The sequence below is a fragment of the Harpia harpyja genome, chromosome 7 (genome assembly GCF_026419915.1).
Source record: "Harpia harpyja isolate bHarHar1 chromosome 7, bHarHar1 primary haplotype, whole genome shotgun sequence".
NCBI classification, from domain to species: Eukaryota; Metazoa; Chordata; class Aves; order Accipitriformes; family Accipitridae; genus Harpia; species Harpia harpyja.
The window spans coordinates 52,574,945-52,590,215 of NC_068946.1; the positions used below are offsets into that span (position 1 = coordinate 52,574,945).

Genomic DNA, 15,271 nt, shown 5'->3' on the forward strand with positions numbered 1-15,271 from the left:
GCAAGCGATTTATTTCAGTACTCAAAGGGTTTCACTGAAGGTAAGAAAAGGGAAGTTGTCTTGAGGCTTAGAATCATAATTCCTTTCAGCATTTCCTTTTAAACCTCATGTTTACCTCCTGCAAAAACTAACCCTCCCTGTTTGTTGCAATTTTAAGAGAGGAGCTGCTTTCATACTTTAAAGTTTTGGTTTTTATCCAATCCGGAAGAGTTTTGCACTAAACCTGGGTGTAAGTTGCTCACTGGGGACATGGTTAGCTTCTGCTGTTGCAGGAAGTGGTTTTATTTTACTTTTTTTTCCTGCTTACTTTCTATCTTTATGAGCTGTGGGAGATTAACCTAAATGCTGTCTATAGACATGTGACCTAGATGTTTTCCGTTTTTTGAAATAGTTAAAACTGTTGCTGGTTGATGGCAGTTTGAGATGAGATGACGACGTCTGTGAGGCTGTAGGTAAGGAACCTTAAATTCATCTTAATGCAGTTTAGGAAACCTGTTGCTAAAGATTTTAAAATAATCGTAACTGTGTGTATTTTGTTTGCATTCAATATGGATTATGTTAATTACACAATTATTTCTATTGACATTTGTGAATTTGAAAGCAATGAGCAAAAACGTAGAGGGTACCAATATGAAATGATGTTTTAAAGGCAAAATTTGCCTTCAGGATCTAGTAAATCTGTTGCATCCTATGCAAGAGGCAAATGTATCAGACCCACTCTAGTATCCCAAATCATTTATCACTTCTCATATCCCTGCTAGTACGAACTAGTTGTCCCCAAAAGGTAGAAAAGGCTGGTGGCACTGGCTGGGAAATGAGATTAGATCAATTCTCCCAGCATTTGCCTTTGCCGGGTGCAGTGTAGCACTGTTTGATTAACTGGCTTCCCTGCTGGTGACCACGAGGGAGGTGATTAGTGCAGTGGGTACTGTAAAAGTTAGTAGAATGGTAAGCGTAGCTATCTAGTCGATACTCAGTATCGCTAGAGACTGAAGAGATCAATAGAGGGATCTCTTGCCCTGCTCAGTATCCAAAAGTTTGGTACCACTCTATTATTCATCAGTGGTGCTAATAGGAATAGGATACAGGGAGGCAAAAAGGACATTGTACAAAAAATATCCTTGGTTTGTCTATGGGCACGCTCAACGCTGTTCCTCGTGGAGCTGCTCAATGGAGATATCACGGTAGCATGTTTCCTGCATGAGGCTGATAGATCCAAGTTAATTCCTCCTCTGCTTCGGAGTTGGCCAGAAAAAGGTTGTCTGTCCTGACTCCCCATCTCACTTGAAGCTTTCTATCAGAAAAAAAATCACTTTGCATTGCCATCAGTGGGCAAACACTGCTTTCTGGTCTTCAGAGCCTTACAAGGAAATAGTAATTTAGGAGGATGCTCAAATAACGCAATATAATGCTTTGATTATGGGCCACATAAAGCAGAGCCAGAACTAACAAGATTTGTTGTACGGTGAAGATTTGTTTTCCTGGTAATGTGTAGTTTGCTGCAAACTTTGTGACATGTACTCATGTTTGTAACTGATAGCCTTATCGTAAGAAGCAACTTGGTTTTCTTTTGGAAATATGGGTCAGAGTTGAAAGATAGCACACGTGGCTTGAAGTTCATTTTGAAATCGTGCATACTAACTGGAGACAGATTTTAGCGTGGTGTTATAAGATTACATTTCAAATTTTCTGTACTTTTTTGAGAAAAAAAGCTGTCCTGCCTGCATACACAAATCAGCACAGACAGGGAAATTGTATAAAAAAAACATGTTCTCTTCCTGGGCTGTGTTTGTAGTGGTTTTTATGTTACTGCTGCAATGTCTTAGCATCATTTGAAATGCATTTTCCACAGAGCTGTGAGATTTGGTAAAGTAGTTTGAATTCTGAGTTATTTTTCTTTATTTTCTCCCTTCCCTGCAACTTACCTCTTTGTGTCCAAAGGAAATTCATTTAAAAGCAGCATCTTGTGTTCACTTTACCTCTCAATCCAATTACATCTGTAACATACATTTGTTCATTTTCTTTTCCAAATAGAGTGAACAGCTGAAGCACTCTATATTTTAAAGCTCCTGCTGTACACTATTATTGAATTACAAAAAACCCTCGCCTTTTTGGCAGCATTTGTTGTAGAAACTTCCTTTTGCTTTGATACAAGAGATAGATACCCTAGCTTGGAAGAGATACTCCAGCTTCTTCCGACCAAGCACGAGCGTGTGGCCCCCTCGGTAGCCCCTCTCACGGGGGCTGGGATTGCCAGGACAGCAAAAGAGAGATTTGTATCAGACCGTGGTCTCGGGCATGTTCCTCCCCACCTGGAGTGAAGCAGGAACCAGAAACTAAAATGGTGACGGAGACACATTTCGATTCACACCGATATTTGGGTGGCACCCCACCACAACCTCCCTGATGTAGAGCTAGCTTAATTGAAACTTGTACACAGCTCTGGTTTGGATTTCTCTATCTGTTTCTGCTCCCAGAAGTTATTACTTCTTTACAGTGACGAGCTTCAGGCCAGGCTCTAAAAAGTATTATCCCACACAGTGGGATGGAGTGCCCACTGTGATCTCTAGTGCTGTAGTGAGGACGGCTTTTGCTGTGCTGCTCAGAGACTTCAGCCTGGTTCTCTGCTAAGCAGTCCCACAGACTTTTAGCAGTGGGAACTGCTGTATTATGGCCTGTTTCTGCTGAGTCACGTGGGGCTTAGTGGGTTATAGGCAGCGTCTTCTGAATTTTTTGAAGGCTCACAAGCATGATACTTGCTTATTTTCTGGACTTTTTTTTTTTTTTGAGATGCTTCTGTGGCGTGTCAGCTCAATCGGTGTGAGTTGCTAACCATTTAATGCATTGTTAAAGTCTGCATGCTGCTAAAAACTTCCTCTCGACATTGGAGAAGTCTGTTAGTGCTTAGGCGTGTCCTTAATTAGAAACCTGAAACGTGGCAGTTGTACAGAATGTATCTTAGTCCTGTATAGGTGTTGTTTGGGCTCATCTCTTTTAAAGACAAAACAAAGCATCACTTGAGTCTCTACATTTCACTTTTCTCCTAAGACTTCCACATGGATGCATCAAACATATTTCTTAGTGCTGAAAAGACAGAAGCTGGTACTGGTGGATACCATCTATATGAAGATGCTTTGATCATTTTCCTGGGTTCACTTGTTGATAGGATTAGTCCTGAAAAAAACAGATGGGATAAAATTTTGGCCCAGCTTTTGACCACGTATCTTCCATGATAATTCAAGGTCTATTCAGAGCGCAACAGCAGATTTCTTTAGCTGGTTACACAACCTGCACAAAACTGTCTCTTTTTCCATCCTGTGGTGACTTGCAACAGCTTTTGTCACCATCGAACTAATTGCTGTAATGTCCTTTCAGTCTCCGAGCAGGCTGAAGGCCCTGCTGCCTTCAGCTTGCTCACAACAGCACAATTCCCTGCTGGGTGTGCATTTGGGAACCTGTGAGCTTGCTCTAGGTCAGAAGACATTGGTGTTACCTGCTTCTGAAACCTTCTCATAAGTTTGGTCTGCTTCAACCAGCAGTCTCAATGAATCTTAATTTCACTGACAACTCTCTTACTGACATCTGAAGGACAGAGGTGGTTGTTTCATTGCCGTGCTGGATGTTAAGATTGTCCCTTCACGCACTCGACATGTCTCTGTCGGTCTTCCCTGCTTTGAGAAATACTATAAAAAGGTTGTTTTGGAGACTTACTACAAAACAAACAGTTAGCTCCTCATTTGCACAGGAACTTCCTCAATGCAGATCTATTTTAATTTTAAGAGTGACACCTCTTATCACAGAATCAGTGGACCCATCATCTTTATTACAACTTGAAGCACTTTGGGGTGCAAACTTCCAGGCTGGCTGAAATAGGAGAAAAAGAAATGCTACTGGATATAATTTTTTAAGGCTGGCTGAATGAGAAAATCAGGCATTAATTTTCTGGGTGTGAATACTTAGATGTTGCAAACTGACCATGGGGCAAAGCTAACTTATGCTAGAGCTCGGTCTGCGGATGCAGCCAGGTCATGCCGGCGCAGATTTTCAGCGCATTATTGGCTCATGCTGAAGTCACCTGGAAGTGTTGAGGTCTGGCATGTGTAAAAGTGAGTCCTGTCTGCCAGAAACTAAGAACCCCAAATTCATCCATGCTTGGAAATTTTGGCCTTTTTCTCTTCATTTCTCTGTTTTTTCATTCACCTTACTTAGCATGAAAAAGAACTGGTTTGGGAATTAAGTAGGAAAGACATCAGAGGGTTAAACAGATACCGCTATTCTCCAAATTAGCTTCTAAACTTCTTGGGGTATGTGCACGTTACACAGTAAAATACTCATTCAGACAGTGCACAGATACCTACTGAAGCATTTCTTCAGTAAATTAACTAAGCAAGTTTGATATTGCTACGGTTAGTGGTTTAAGGTTGTTTAAGACACAATATAACACTTCCTCACTTCCTGCCATTTGAGATTGTCAGGTATTAAATCATTCACTTGTAGTTAAGCCGGTTATTGTGGGTTTGTACTGTGGTTTTTCATGAATATTTCTTCCAAAGCCTGTGCCTGATATACTAAACAGGCACAGTCCTTGAACAAATGAACTTAAAGTGACTTTTGATTCCTTCTCCAAGACATCCATCGGTTTTCAGCACAACTGCAACTTCATAAGAGGGGAAGGGGAGGCAAGGAGGAAGAAAAAACAGAAGTGCATGTGGCTTAGAGCCGAAGAGATGTGCTTTAAATATGTGCTTGCTCTGTTTCTTATTTCTTTTCCTGCCACACCCTGAGCCAAGCCACCACTGTATTTGGTGCTGAATCAGATACCGGAGCGCCTATCTGAAGCACATACAGAAGTTCCTCCCAGGCAAGGCACAGTGCTTAGCACCTGTACTTGTTTGTCTTCTGCTCAGGATGTTACTAAACTCCTTTGCTTTGTGGCTGAGGGGGGAAATGACACATATTTTTGTGAAGACAGTTGAAGCTCTGGAGTTCTGTCTCCAGGAGGGCCACCTCCATGGCTGGTGGGGCTGTCACCAGCCTGCTGGGTCTCGGGATGCTCTCGGAGTTTCTGGTGCCTCCGCTGGAGCTGTGGTTCAGGAGGCACCTATTGCTGGAGCGGCCAGTTGTCTGCTTGGGACAGCGGAGTTGGAGGAGCTGAGCGGTCCCCGGTGGGGCAATGGACCCAACACTGGCAGCGGGTCCCACTGGTTGGGGCATCCCCAGCCCGCATGGTGATGTCGGCCAGAGCCAAAACCACACACACGTTGCAGGAGAGCCTCACGGTAACAACACGGACACCCACAGCAAACACCAGCAGAAGCCTCCCTGGGCGCTCTCAAACAAAACGCATTTCTAGTGAATAGCTTTGCTACAAATGAATCAATGTTTTCCACTAGGAAGGCGTTATGTTAGACTTTCCAACTGGCCAAGCTGCTCTGACACGTGCTGCCTTCTGTGCTTTGGGCGGAGTAGTGCTGTGGTTTGATCTAGAAAGATTATTGTTTCTATTATCAACAGTACACTGTATGCTGAGTTAATTTATTAGCAAAAAGAGCAAAATATAGTAACCAGTAGTAATAAGTAATCAAATTCTTGTGATGATTTTTGGACTAAGAGGTGACATTAATCCACCCACTCTTCTTGGAGTGGCAAAGGAAGCGGAAACAGCCCAAGTAAAAGCATGTCAGTTCCTCCTTGTTCATTAATCCTAGGCCCTGGCAAAGGCAAGAAGTGCCCCCAGTCTTAGCAGAGGCTTAGAGAAACTGGTCTCTTCAATCCGTTCTTGACTTTCCTTTGGACAGTCTAGCACTGGCTCTGGATTGAGCAGTATGCAGTCGTACAGACCCTAGACCTTCAGAATTGCTACACAGAGATTTTAATTGGAAAACTTCTTTTCTAGTTTTAATTTTCATCTAAAGTTTGGGTCTTTTTATAAAATCTTCCCTAGAGTGCAAGTAAGTGAAGAGAGGGACTCTATCAAGATGTGGAGCAAAAATTGTATAAAATAAAAGAACAAAAAAATGTTAAATGCAGAGATTTCTTACCAGACTTGTATCATGCACCAAGGTACAGGTGTTCAGGGAATAAGGTTGATGCCCTGTAAGGACATTTTAACTCAGGGACGTAGGACTGCAAAGGCTCACTTGAGCTGAGTGCAGCAATTTCAGCCAACAACGGTTTTGAGGAGTCCATCAGCTCTGCATGTTACCACGTTACCTAATGAGCCCACAGCCAACAGAAAATGTAATACTCGTTAAGCATTTTTGCTCTTAGCAATGTTGGGGGCAGATGAATGGCTGCCACTCTTCTCACTACGACTGCTGGTGTTCACACGTGGATCTGGCACCACCGCACTCCTGCTGTCGTTGCTGCTGACTCTGACTGCTTCTCCCAAGTGCAGCACATCTGTGGTGGGACTAGTGGTGCAGGTGGGCTCTGGTCTCCTGGCCCGCAGAAAGCATGCATACAAGGTTTCTGGAGTCATCTTGAACCACCTTAGTGAAATAAAGTTTTCATTGGTCCCTCCCAGAACAACGTACATTTGCAGTAAAAATTTTAGCAATAATTGGCGGAGCCTATGCTCAAACTTCTTGCATAATCAAAGAAATGATATTTCTGACACCACAATACCATCGGTATTTCCCCTTTGCTGAAAGCAGACATCTTAGCTACAGGATGTGATATCGGATACTGTCACATAAAACAAATGCCTTGGTCTTCTCCTTGCTTTGCCACGTGGTGCTGAGGAGCAGCGCGGTGGGACAGGCACTCCTGCCGCCTTATGCTCCGCTCTGGGCCACGGCAGAGGCGGCTGGTGCAGAAAACAAACCGGGGGCCCCGTGAAATGCAGAAGAGGGGCTTGCTCGATGCAAGCCGCAAAGAATTTCCCCTTCTAGTTCCTGCTGTAGCTTGAAAGTTTTCTCCTAAAATTGTAGGTGCCGGCTCTGCTGCGTTTCACAGCAGCGTCTCTTACAAGAGCAGCACCAGGAGCTCTGCAAAGGAAAGTGGAGATGGAGTGTGGGAACAGATTAAAAGTGTCTGGAGCTTTTTTTTTTTCCCCCCTCAGATGGGAAGTGGGAGCAGTGAGAAGAAGTAAGGGAGCAGCTGCAGGATCACAGCGCAAAAACTGCTGCAGATATGTATGGAGGAAGATTGAGAGAGGGTAGGAGGGACCGTTTCATGTGCACAGCACGGGGAATCGAACGTTATCCTGGGGAGTGGGAGGGAGCGAATCTTGCTGTCCGAATAAGGGGCAAACCTCTTGTTGTAGACACTATTGAGGCAGGCAGTGTCAGAAATAGTTTTATTGTAAGTTTTAAATAAATAAATAAAAAAGAAATAGTTTTATTATAAGTTTACTTTATTTTTTAATTTGTTTTTAAAGTCTAAGAAGCTGTAAAGCCTTTCCTATTCAATAATCTCAGCATCTCAGTTTGACAGACATGTCTTCTGTAGGATGGTGGATATACAGAACTGCAAAATGGATTAAGACACGGCAAATGTACGTCTAGACTACTAAGTTGAGGGACTCTAAGAGGTTAAAGCAACTCCTACTGCTTCACCAAAGGCTTAACAGAGCTCAGGAAGGCTTTTTTTCTAGGGAAGGGGATGCTGCTGCTGTAGGAACTAAGGACCAGGAGGCAAACTGAGGCATGACTTGCAACTGCTCCAAGTGTTCAGTAGTGCCTAACTGAGTTAGAGGTAGGGTGGGATAAAACTTGTGTACAGTCTTACTCAGTGATGAATGTGAGGTGCTTCCTCCACCGTGGATCGACCACTGGAGCATGAGCCTGTACATGAATGTGGTGCAGGTCACAAATATGCTGTAATGTCCTACTCGAGCTGACCTTGTGACAGCTTGTTTATATAGCCGCTGTCAAACTGAAACTGAAATTTCTGTTGGCAAAGCTCTGAAATTTAGAACTTATAGGAAGTTTGTTTCTTTGGCTATTTGCAGCAAGCTTTCAGGCATTTAAAAAATATTTTTCTAATATATCAGTTTGTCTTGTGATACCAACTCTTGTACTTCTCCAGAGAGTTTGGGCTGTTCCAAAATTACCCTCACCACATGTCTAGTTCAGGTAAGCATGGAAAGTTTGGATGAATATCCGAATCTCTGTGAGGAGAAGTTCTGCAAAATTGAGCTGGAAGTATTTCAAGCAGTCTTACTTTGAAATTTCTGTCACTTCTGCTTCTGCTTGTATCTGTAAATACTGCAAGAATAACCTTTCCCATAGTATCTCATCACTTCAGATCTGGCAACATTAAAAGTAACAACACTTTTCTGAACATTTAGGCTATAGGAACAGATTTCTTTCAAGCACCGGAGAAAATTTGTGATTCTTATGTGATCTTCCTAGAGAAAACATTGGATTTTTTTTTATTCAGAATTAGACAGCTTTAAACTAAAAAGTTACCGTGTGACAAGCATCATATGCAGGTGTAAAATGAGTTCAGAGCTGGTCAGTCTTACTTGCGGTGGTTGGAAAGCCATGACTCTGCTCTGTACTTACCTGTGGTATATAAATGTACAGCAGAAAGGAAGGAGGTAGAAGGAAATTATCTTTTCCTCATGTGTTAGGTGAGGGCAGGTCAGGAGTAACCAAGCATTCCCCTCTAGTACTTCTCAGGTCTTTTTTGGTGTTAAATCAAGTAAATTGTTACAAACTTTTATGATGCTGTAAACTATTTGCTGCCGTTGGTCTAATGTCTAAACTATACTCGTTTGGCTGTTCAGTGTCATAGGGTTCATTAGAAATGTTACGTATCAGATTATATTCAAGTTTAGTTTTTTAATACTGTGTATATATGACCAATATTCATTGTTTGAAAGATTGTAGTCTAGCTTGCACAGCATGGAAAATGGAGGCAGGTGTTGCGGATCAGATGCACTCCAGAAAGAAATGAAATGCGCTGCCAGCAGGAAGACCTAGAAGTAGCAATTTTTCCCAGGCATGTTCTTTTACATATTCAACTGAATTTCTACTATGGACGACTGTTCCCAGAACATATGCAGGCCAAACTGTACACAAAGGATACTTTTAGCTTCAAGTTCCACTTGAAACTGAGATATTAAATTGACATAGGAGTGGTGAAAATAGACTCCATTATGCTATCCCATATGATATATTGGGACAGATGAACTTTTGAAACAACTGTTACCTTTCCGGAGACCTTCACATGTAATATAATCAAGAAACTAAGTGATGCAAGAAAAGACATGACCATATGCAGTCACTTGCTGACTTGAAGAAGCTCTTTTACCCTACTGCATGTGATTTTGTTGTTTCTAATAATATCCTAGTGATATTTCCTAGCAAGCTTTTATTTGTGCAGGGAAGTCCTGTAGGTAGCAGGTCATTGAGGATTACAGAATTAGAGTTAGATCTGTAGAACTGGATTTGTAGTCATTAAATATGGATGTGAAGAGTTTGTCATTGTATCTGCACAACTTTGGAATAGTAACTGTCTCTCATTCTCTTCTCTTTCTAAGTCTCATGCCATTTCTATCCAGATAGGAAAGCATTTCCAGAGACAGCACATCTCTGCTGTATAGGGTACAAGTAGCTTTTCCAAATCCCTGTTTTCCTTTGTCATGTGATCCAGCTATTTTTAAAGGTCTACATATAGCAGGGAACAGACCCTGGGGCTCTCAGCTATCACAGAGTCATAGAATGGTTTGGGTTGGAAGGGACCTTAAAGATCATCTAGTTCCAACCTCCCTGCCATGGGCAGGGACACCTTCCACTAGACCAGGTTGCTCAAAGCCCCATCCAACCTGGCCTTGAACACTGCCAGGGATGGGGCATCCACAACTTCTCTGGGCAACCTTCTTCACTAAGCAATCACCTAAAAAATTTCAGAATGACACAAAGGAGGACCTTAGCTCCACGCTTAAATCCTCATTGACAGCCATTGCACAGCTATTCAGATTTTCTGTCTTCGCGTCTCTCATCATCAAATCCTTGAGAGAAATTGAGCAACAGTTTGTAAAGACTAATAATATTTCCACCAAGACTGTGTATTTGGTTTAAGATATTTTGCTGCCATCTGCTAGAAAGTGGGACTCGCCATCAGCCTTCTATTATTTTATTGTATCCTTTTAATTTTTTTATTGTGTAAGGTGCTATTACTAGTTGAAAAAATAGAAAAAACCCCCTACAATCTTCATAGCAGAAAGCCACTCCTATTTTTAGCGCTGCAGCCAATGGGCAGGAAATCACTGAAGCATCAAACTGTAACAGGCTGTAAGTTACTGTGCAGTGCAGACTCCACACCCATGCGGATCTGTGACGTACTGTAAGTAGAGCATCACATATTCCTTATATGTATAGTAACTATCAGGAACGAGAAATGAAGTACTGCATTTTAACACTTTAATTCTTAGGAACTCAGTCATCAGAACAACCTTAGAGTATGTTCTTAGGCCCAAACTTAAACAGCATAGTTACTGCTGTACAATGGTGCAAGTCTTCCCTCCTGCAGCTTGTTATAAAGTGTATTTCCATTACTTTTGCTTTGCTGTAATTCCATGAACTTCAGTGGGTTCACTGTGAACCTGAGAGCAGGATCAGGCCTTTATGACCTGTCTGGAACCGCATGTCCTGTATTGCACAAACTAGGAAGAAATTGCTTTAAATGATAACGCACTTTGTTCCTACTGGATATTAAGCTGGTACATGAGATTTCTATCATGAGAATTTTTAGTTATTATCCAAATGTTACTGTAAAATATAACCCTCTCTTAACATAAGAGAATAAACCGAAAAGGTTGAAATGGTCATCATATCAGGGGTCAAGTTAAAATCTTAAAGATAAAAGATTCTAAACAGCCTAAGAGTTGTTTAACAACAATGCTTGAAAATGCTTTACTTCTTGTATTGGGCTACAACCTAGGAAGTCTGCTATGATTTGGGCCAAGCTGTGTCAGGAAATTTGCCTTTATGTGCGGCCTTCATAGAGATTGGATTATATACCTCAGAGCATAAATAAAATTGTAAATAACAGGCTGAGCAGCATATTCCATATATGTAACAGAGAAATGCTGGGCAGGGAGATATTGCTACAAACAAAACAGAAGAGATTTTTTACCCTTCTCTTTGACCACAGGAGAGGCATGGGTAACTGTACATGTAAATTAGAGTTGCCTGAAAAATTCAGTGGGTCATTTCTGGTTTTATTTGCAGAAAGTCCTCAAATGCTGGACTAGAAAAGAGTGACTAAAAAGCCAGCCTTTAGACACATGAGGTAAGATGACCTCCATGATCCTTGCTCAGTGTGTTGTCTGTTCGGAGGGACACCACCGAAAGTCCAATATGGCTGCAACAGGTAGAAAAATTAAAAGGGCGTGTGATAATTAATGCTGCTGAGCATGGCTTTTGTAGGACTTAGGAAGTATCAAGTAACTCACTGGTGTTTGCTGATGAGACTGCAGTTTTTGTTGATAAGGGAAACTGCTGTTGCGTTTAGGACATTTAACATTTTACGGCAGACTGAACTCGGCAAGGAATTCTGTTTTATTGTCTATCTGATATAAAAAGATAAAACTGGAGTAAAGACTGAGGCAATGGCGATGTAGCGTCATTCCTAATCTCCTGCTTTGACTAGAGATATGACTGATGGTTGAAATTAATGCTACTTCCTAAGAACAAATTATTCTAGGCTGGATGACATCTTTCTGCAAAGGAAAAGGCATAGGAATGTTACATCTGCTTTGTATTTTCATTACAATGGATTTCTCTGTTTTTCTAGTACTCAGATAAACTGGCTTCAGAACACTTCTGGGCAGCAGCCCAGGACACCATATCCCTCAGCAGCCTTTGCTGTTTGTGTCCATGCCCTGGGCGCGGATGTGTGACGTGTTAGCTGTGAGAGCAGTGTGGTGGGGATGGTTGAAAAAAAATAAAGACACGGCAGAGTGCAGATAAGAATAATTGAAAAAAACCATGCGGCAGTTTACTTGTTATCCCCTCTCTACCTATAGTTTTTTCATCTGTCCCCCTTTATATCCATCAGTTGTGTGTTTAAGCACTTACTGCCCCTGAGCTGTACTTCAGCAGAGATAACAAACAGTGTAGCAAAGGCTAAGAGCAAAACCCAACAGCAGAAATGTTTACGTAGGTGTGTTGATTTTAAACACTTTTCACAGACACAGCAATATGTTTTCTCCTTTACAAGAATGCTCTGACTCACCACATGTGTGGCATTAGCTTCTTTTTTCATTACTTCCTCTTCCATTTTTATGGTTTTTCAGGCTCACAGGTCTAGTGTAATGGTGAACCTAGTGTGATTTTTATTCTTCTGTAATATTGTTGCATTTGGTTTCAATGGATGCTCTTCATGTACAGTATGCTCTTCAGCAGAAGATTGGAATTAGTGAATGTAACAAGAAGCACTTTAATTTTGCAGTGTTTTCATGTTACTATGTTGAGCACTTTTGTGTTCATTATGATTCTGACATGATAGTGGTGCATATGTCATAAGGAGCAAAGTTGGAAGATATTGAAAGCTTATTTTGAAAAATACTGAAAAATATATACAACATTTTCAATCTCATAATCCTGAATAACAAATGTAACAAATTGTATTAATCATGGGTAGATTTTTTTCCTTTCTTGGATAAAAGGGCTTGTTACAACTACTTGGTACAAGTTGCTAATGAATGAACGTTTGCATTCTGTCTTTCACTGTACATAGCTGTAGGAAACACAGGCATAGCTCAAGCCAAAATTTAGAAATACTGCTATCCTCTTTTTTCCTGAAGAACTAACTCTTTGCTTTGCTTTGCTTTGCAGAAAACCTATATACTAACTTTATCAATACTGTACCCAAACTCATGAAATAAAGTTCTTGGGTAATACTGGTCAGTCTGCTCATTATATGATCAATTTCTGGACAAAGCAACATGCCAAAATGGAATAAAAACCTGATAAATGCGATATGAAACTTCCTCTACCTCCATGAGCTGCTGTAGGAGAGGAATACTTACTGGCTGTTACTGTGTGACAGAACCATAATTAAGCTACCAAAGACATAAGAAGGGCAGCGAGATGAACAATTCACTTTCTTAATTTTTGCTAAAAGATAAAAAGTATATTTTTCCTTTTTTCATGGAAATTACAAATAGCAAAAGGAAGGGGGTTTTTGTTTTGTTTTTCATTGGGAAGGTAACACTGTTACTTTGTTTCCTTTATCGTCTCCTGTCTCTTTTTGACGAGAAAGGGCAGAAAAGTATTTTTTCCCATTAAAGGAAAATTAGAACTTATTTAAATATTTTCACTGTTATCAAACATCAAGATTTTGTGAAAACAGTTTTTAAATGTTACAAAATGTTAAAATGTTACCAAAAAAAATGTTCTTGAAAATAGTTTTGCCAAGACCCAGCACTTTGTGAGGAAGCCCAAGATCTGATCTCTGCAATTTGCTGTGTTATTCTTTTAACCTGGGCCCGATTCTCAGAAATGGGATGGCTTTACTGTGTGTACAGATTTGCATTGCAATAACCTTTCCATTTTTCACCTCTGTATACTCATGACTTCCATATCCCATGTTTGAAAGCAAGTCAAGTGTACATTTAGAAATCGGGGTTTTAGGATCTTAACCATTGATCTGCCAGACGTGTAAAATGTCATTTGACTATTTAGCAGCCACCTCACACCTGTAGTTGGTGTCTGAACTCTGGCTTCAGCTCAACCTGATCCGCTGCAGGGATGCTGTGCTCCTTGCTGGAGCAGGCTTGCCTCCACTCTGAGCATCCCAAACACATGGACCAATTCAAGGGAAAAGCAACTGAAAGTGTTGACACGCTGAGGCCGATAATTTAATTAAAAGTATGAACCCCTTCTTCCCTCAGTGAGGGCTCTTCAGCTCCTGAAGTTATCTCCAAAAATGGCTGTGCGTGTAGGACTGAACTGGTTTTGCTGGCCCGGCCAGAAAGGTGATTTTGTCCCTTCAGCTCAGCGGTATTTCTTGCCCCATAAGTAAGCTGATCTACCCACGTCTCCAGCAATTAAAGTTCTCCTTTCTCACATGCAGTGTAATCTTTTTTTCCCCACTCTATGAATCAATTTTTCCTTCCTGTATCACCCATCCAACCTCATGTCAAGGATTTCTCTGGTATCTCTACTGTTCCCTGACTTTTTCCCACCCTTATCCAATCTGCTGCTTCTGTTCCGCAGTGCCCTGAAAATGGTACTTCCAAAAGGATTTTTGGTGTGTTCCCCTGTCCCCTTTCTCTCAGGTGAATGCCTTAAAGTTACGCTGCCCCTTTGCTCCGGGAACCCTATAAACAACAGGGAGGGGAGGGGGGTAAAGTCTGTCTTTGTTTAATGCCTTTCTCCAGCAAATCAACCGTAGGAGGTTTCAAAACTAAAATTTATATCCAGATGCTAACTATTTGCCAAAAGGCAAATTAGCTAATTATATAATGAACATGGAGTGCCTCACAAGCAGTTGCACAGGGCTTGGCAGCTCTGCCTTCCAAAGTACGTGAAACGAATTCCCCTGCAAAACCGGCCCAAACTTGGCCCTGATGCTGCTAATAACAGTTTGGAAGCACCATAGCATAAAAGCACCAGGTAGGATCCTTTTTCTATTTTCTGTTAATATTTTATCTGTTTCCTGACTGTCTTCCCCTCTATTTTTTTAAAAGTTGAAAAGAAATAATAATAATAATAAAAAAAAAGAGGGCAGAGTGTGAGTACCACCAAATTCTTCTTGCAAATGTGAATGCAAGGCCGTTGGGTTTGTGGAGCTCATATTCAGGCTGCCATCTACTGGCATGCAGGGCCGATAACGCTGTCAGGAGTCTTAATGGAGTTGGGACAGCAAAGGATTTCTACTTGGAAATCCTAAGGGAGCAACTTTTGTAACTTGTACCTTTCCTACATATTCTGCAAGGTGTCCTTCATATTCTGCAGGATCTCACCATGCTCTGCATTAAGACAATTAAATCTGGTGGTGGAAATGTTGAGGTTTGGGGTTTTTTCTTTTCTTTTATGGTGGTTCCTGTAATTTTAGCACCTCAAAGTCTCCTTGTAATGCTCTGATGTCTATGAATTAGTTCCTTTTTGGGGGAAAATTAACTAAGATTCAGCGAGATTAGAATAAATGTTTTCAGAAGTCTTTGCAGACCTGTCATTTACTGATTGTGTTCCTACTTGAGATCCAGGGCATGACTTTGTCATACTATTAAACTTCTTTATAGCACACCATGTACTGACAACACCAGACAGAGCCTACCTAATTAAACTCATAATGCTCCTGAGAAGAGATA

The 15,271-nt window shown here is 41.3% G+C and overlaps 1 protein-coding gene across 3 annotated transcripts in view; it reads left to right on the forward strand.

Moving 5' to 3' along the window:
- The window catches only part of ARHGAP15 (Rho GTPase activating protein 15), a 331,196-nt gene continuing 315,925 nt past the window's right edge, over positions 1-15,271 (forward strand). Inside the window, exons 1-2 of one of the 3 annotated variants that reach the window (XM_052792286.1) lie at positions 1-40; positions 392-452. The gene's annotated coding sequence lies outside the window, so the exon portion shown is untranslated. Of the gene's footprint in view, positions 41-102; positions 230-391; positions 453-11,198; positions 11,245-15,271 lie in introns of those variants that run through there. The other 2 variants (XM_052792285.1, XM_052792287.1) reach the window with 2 other exon arrangements.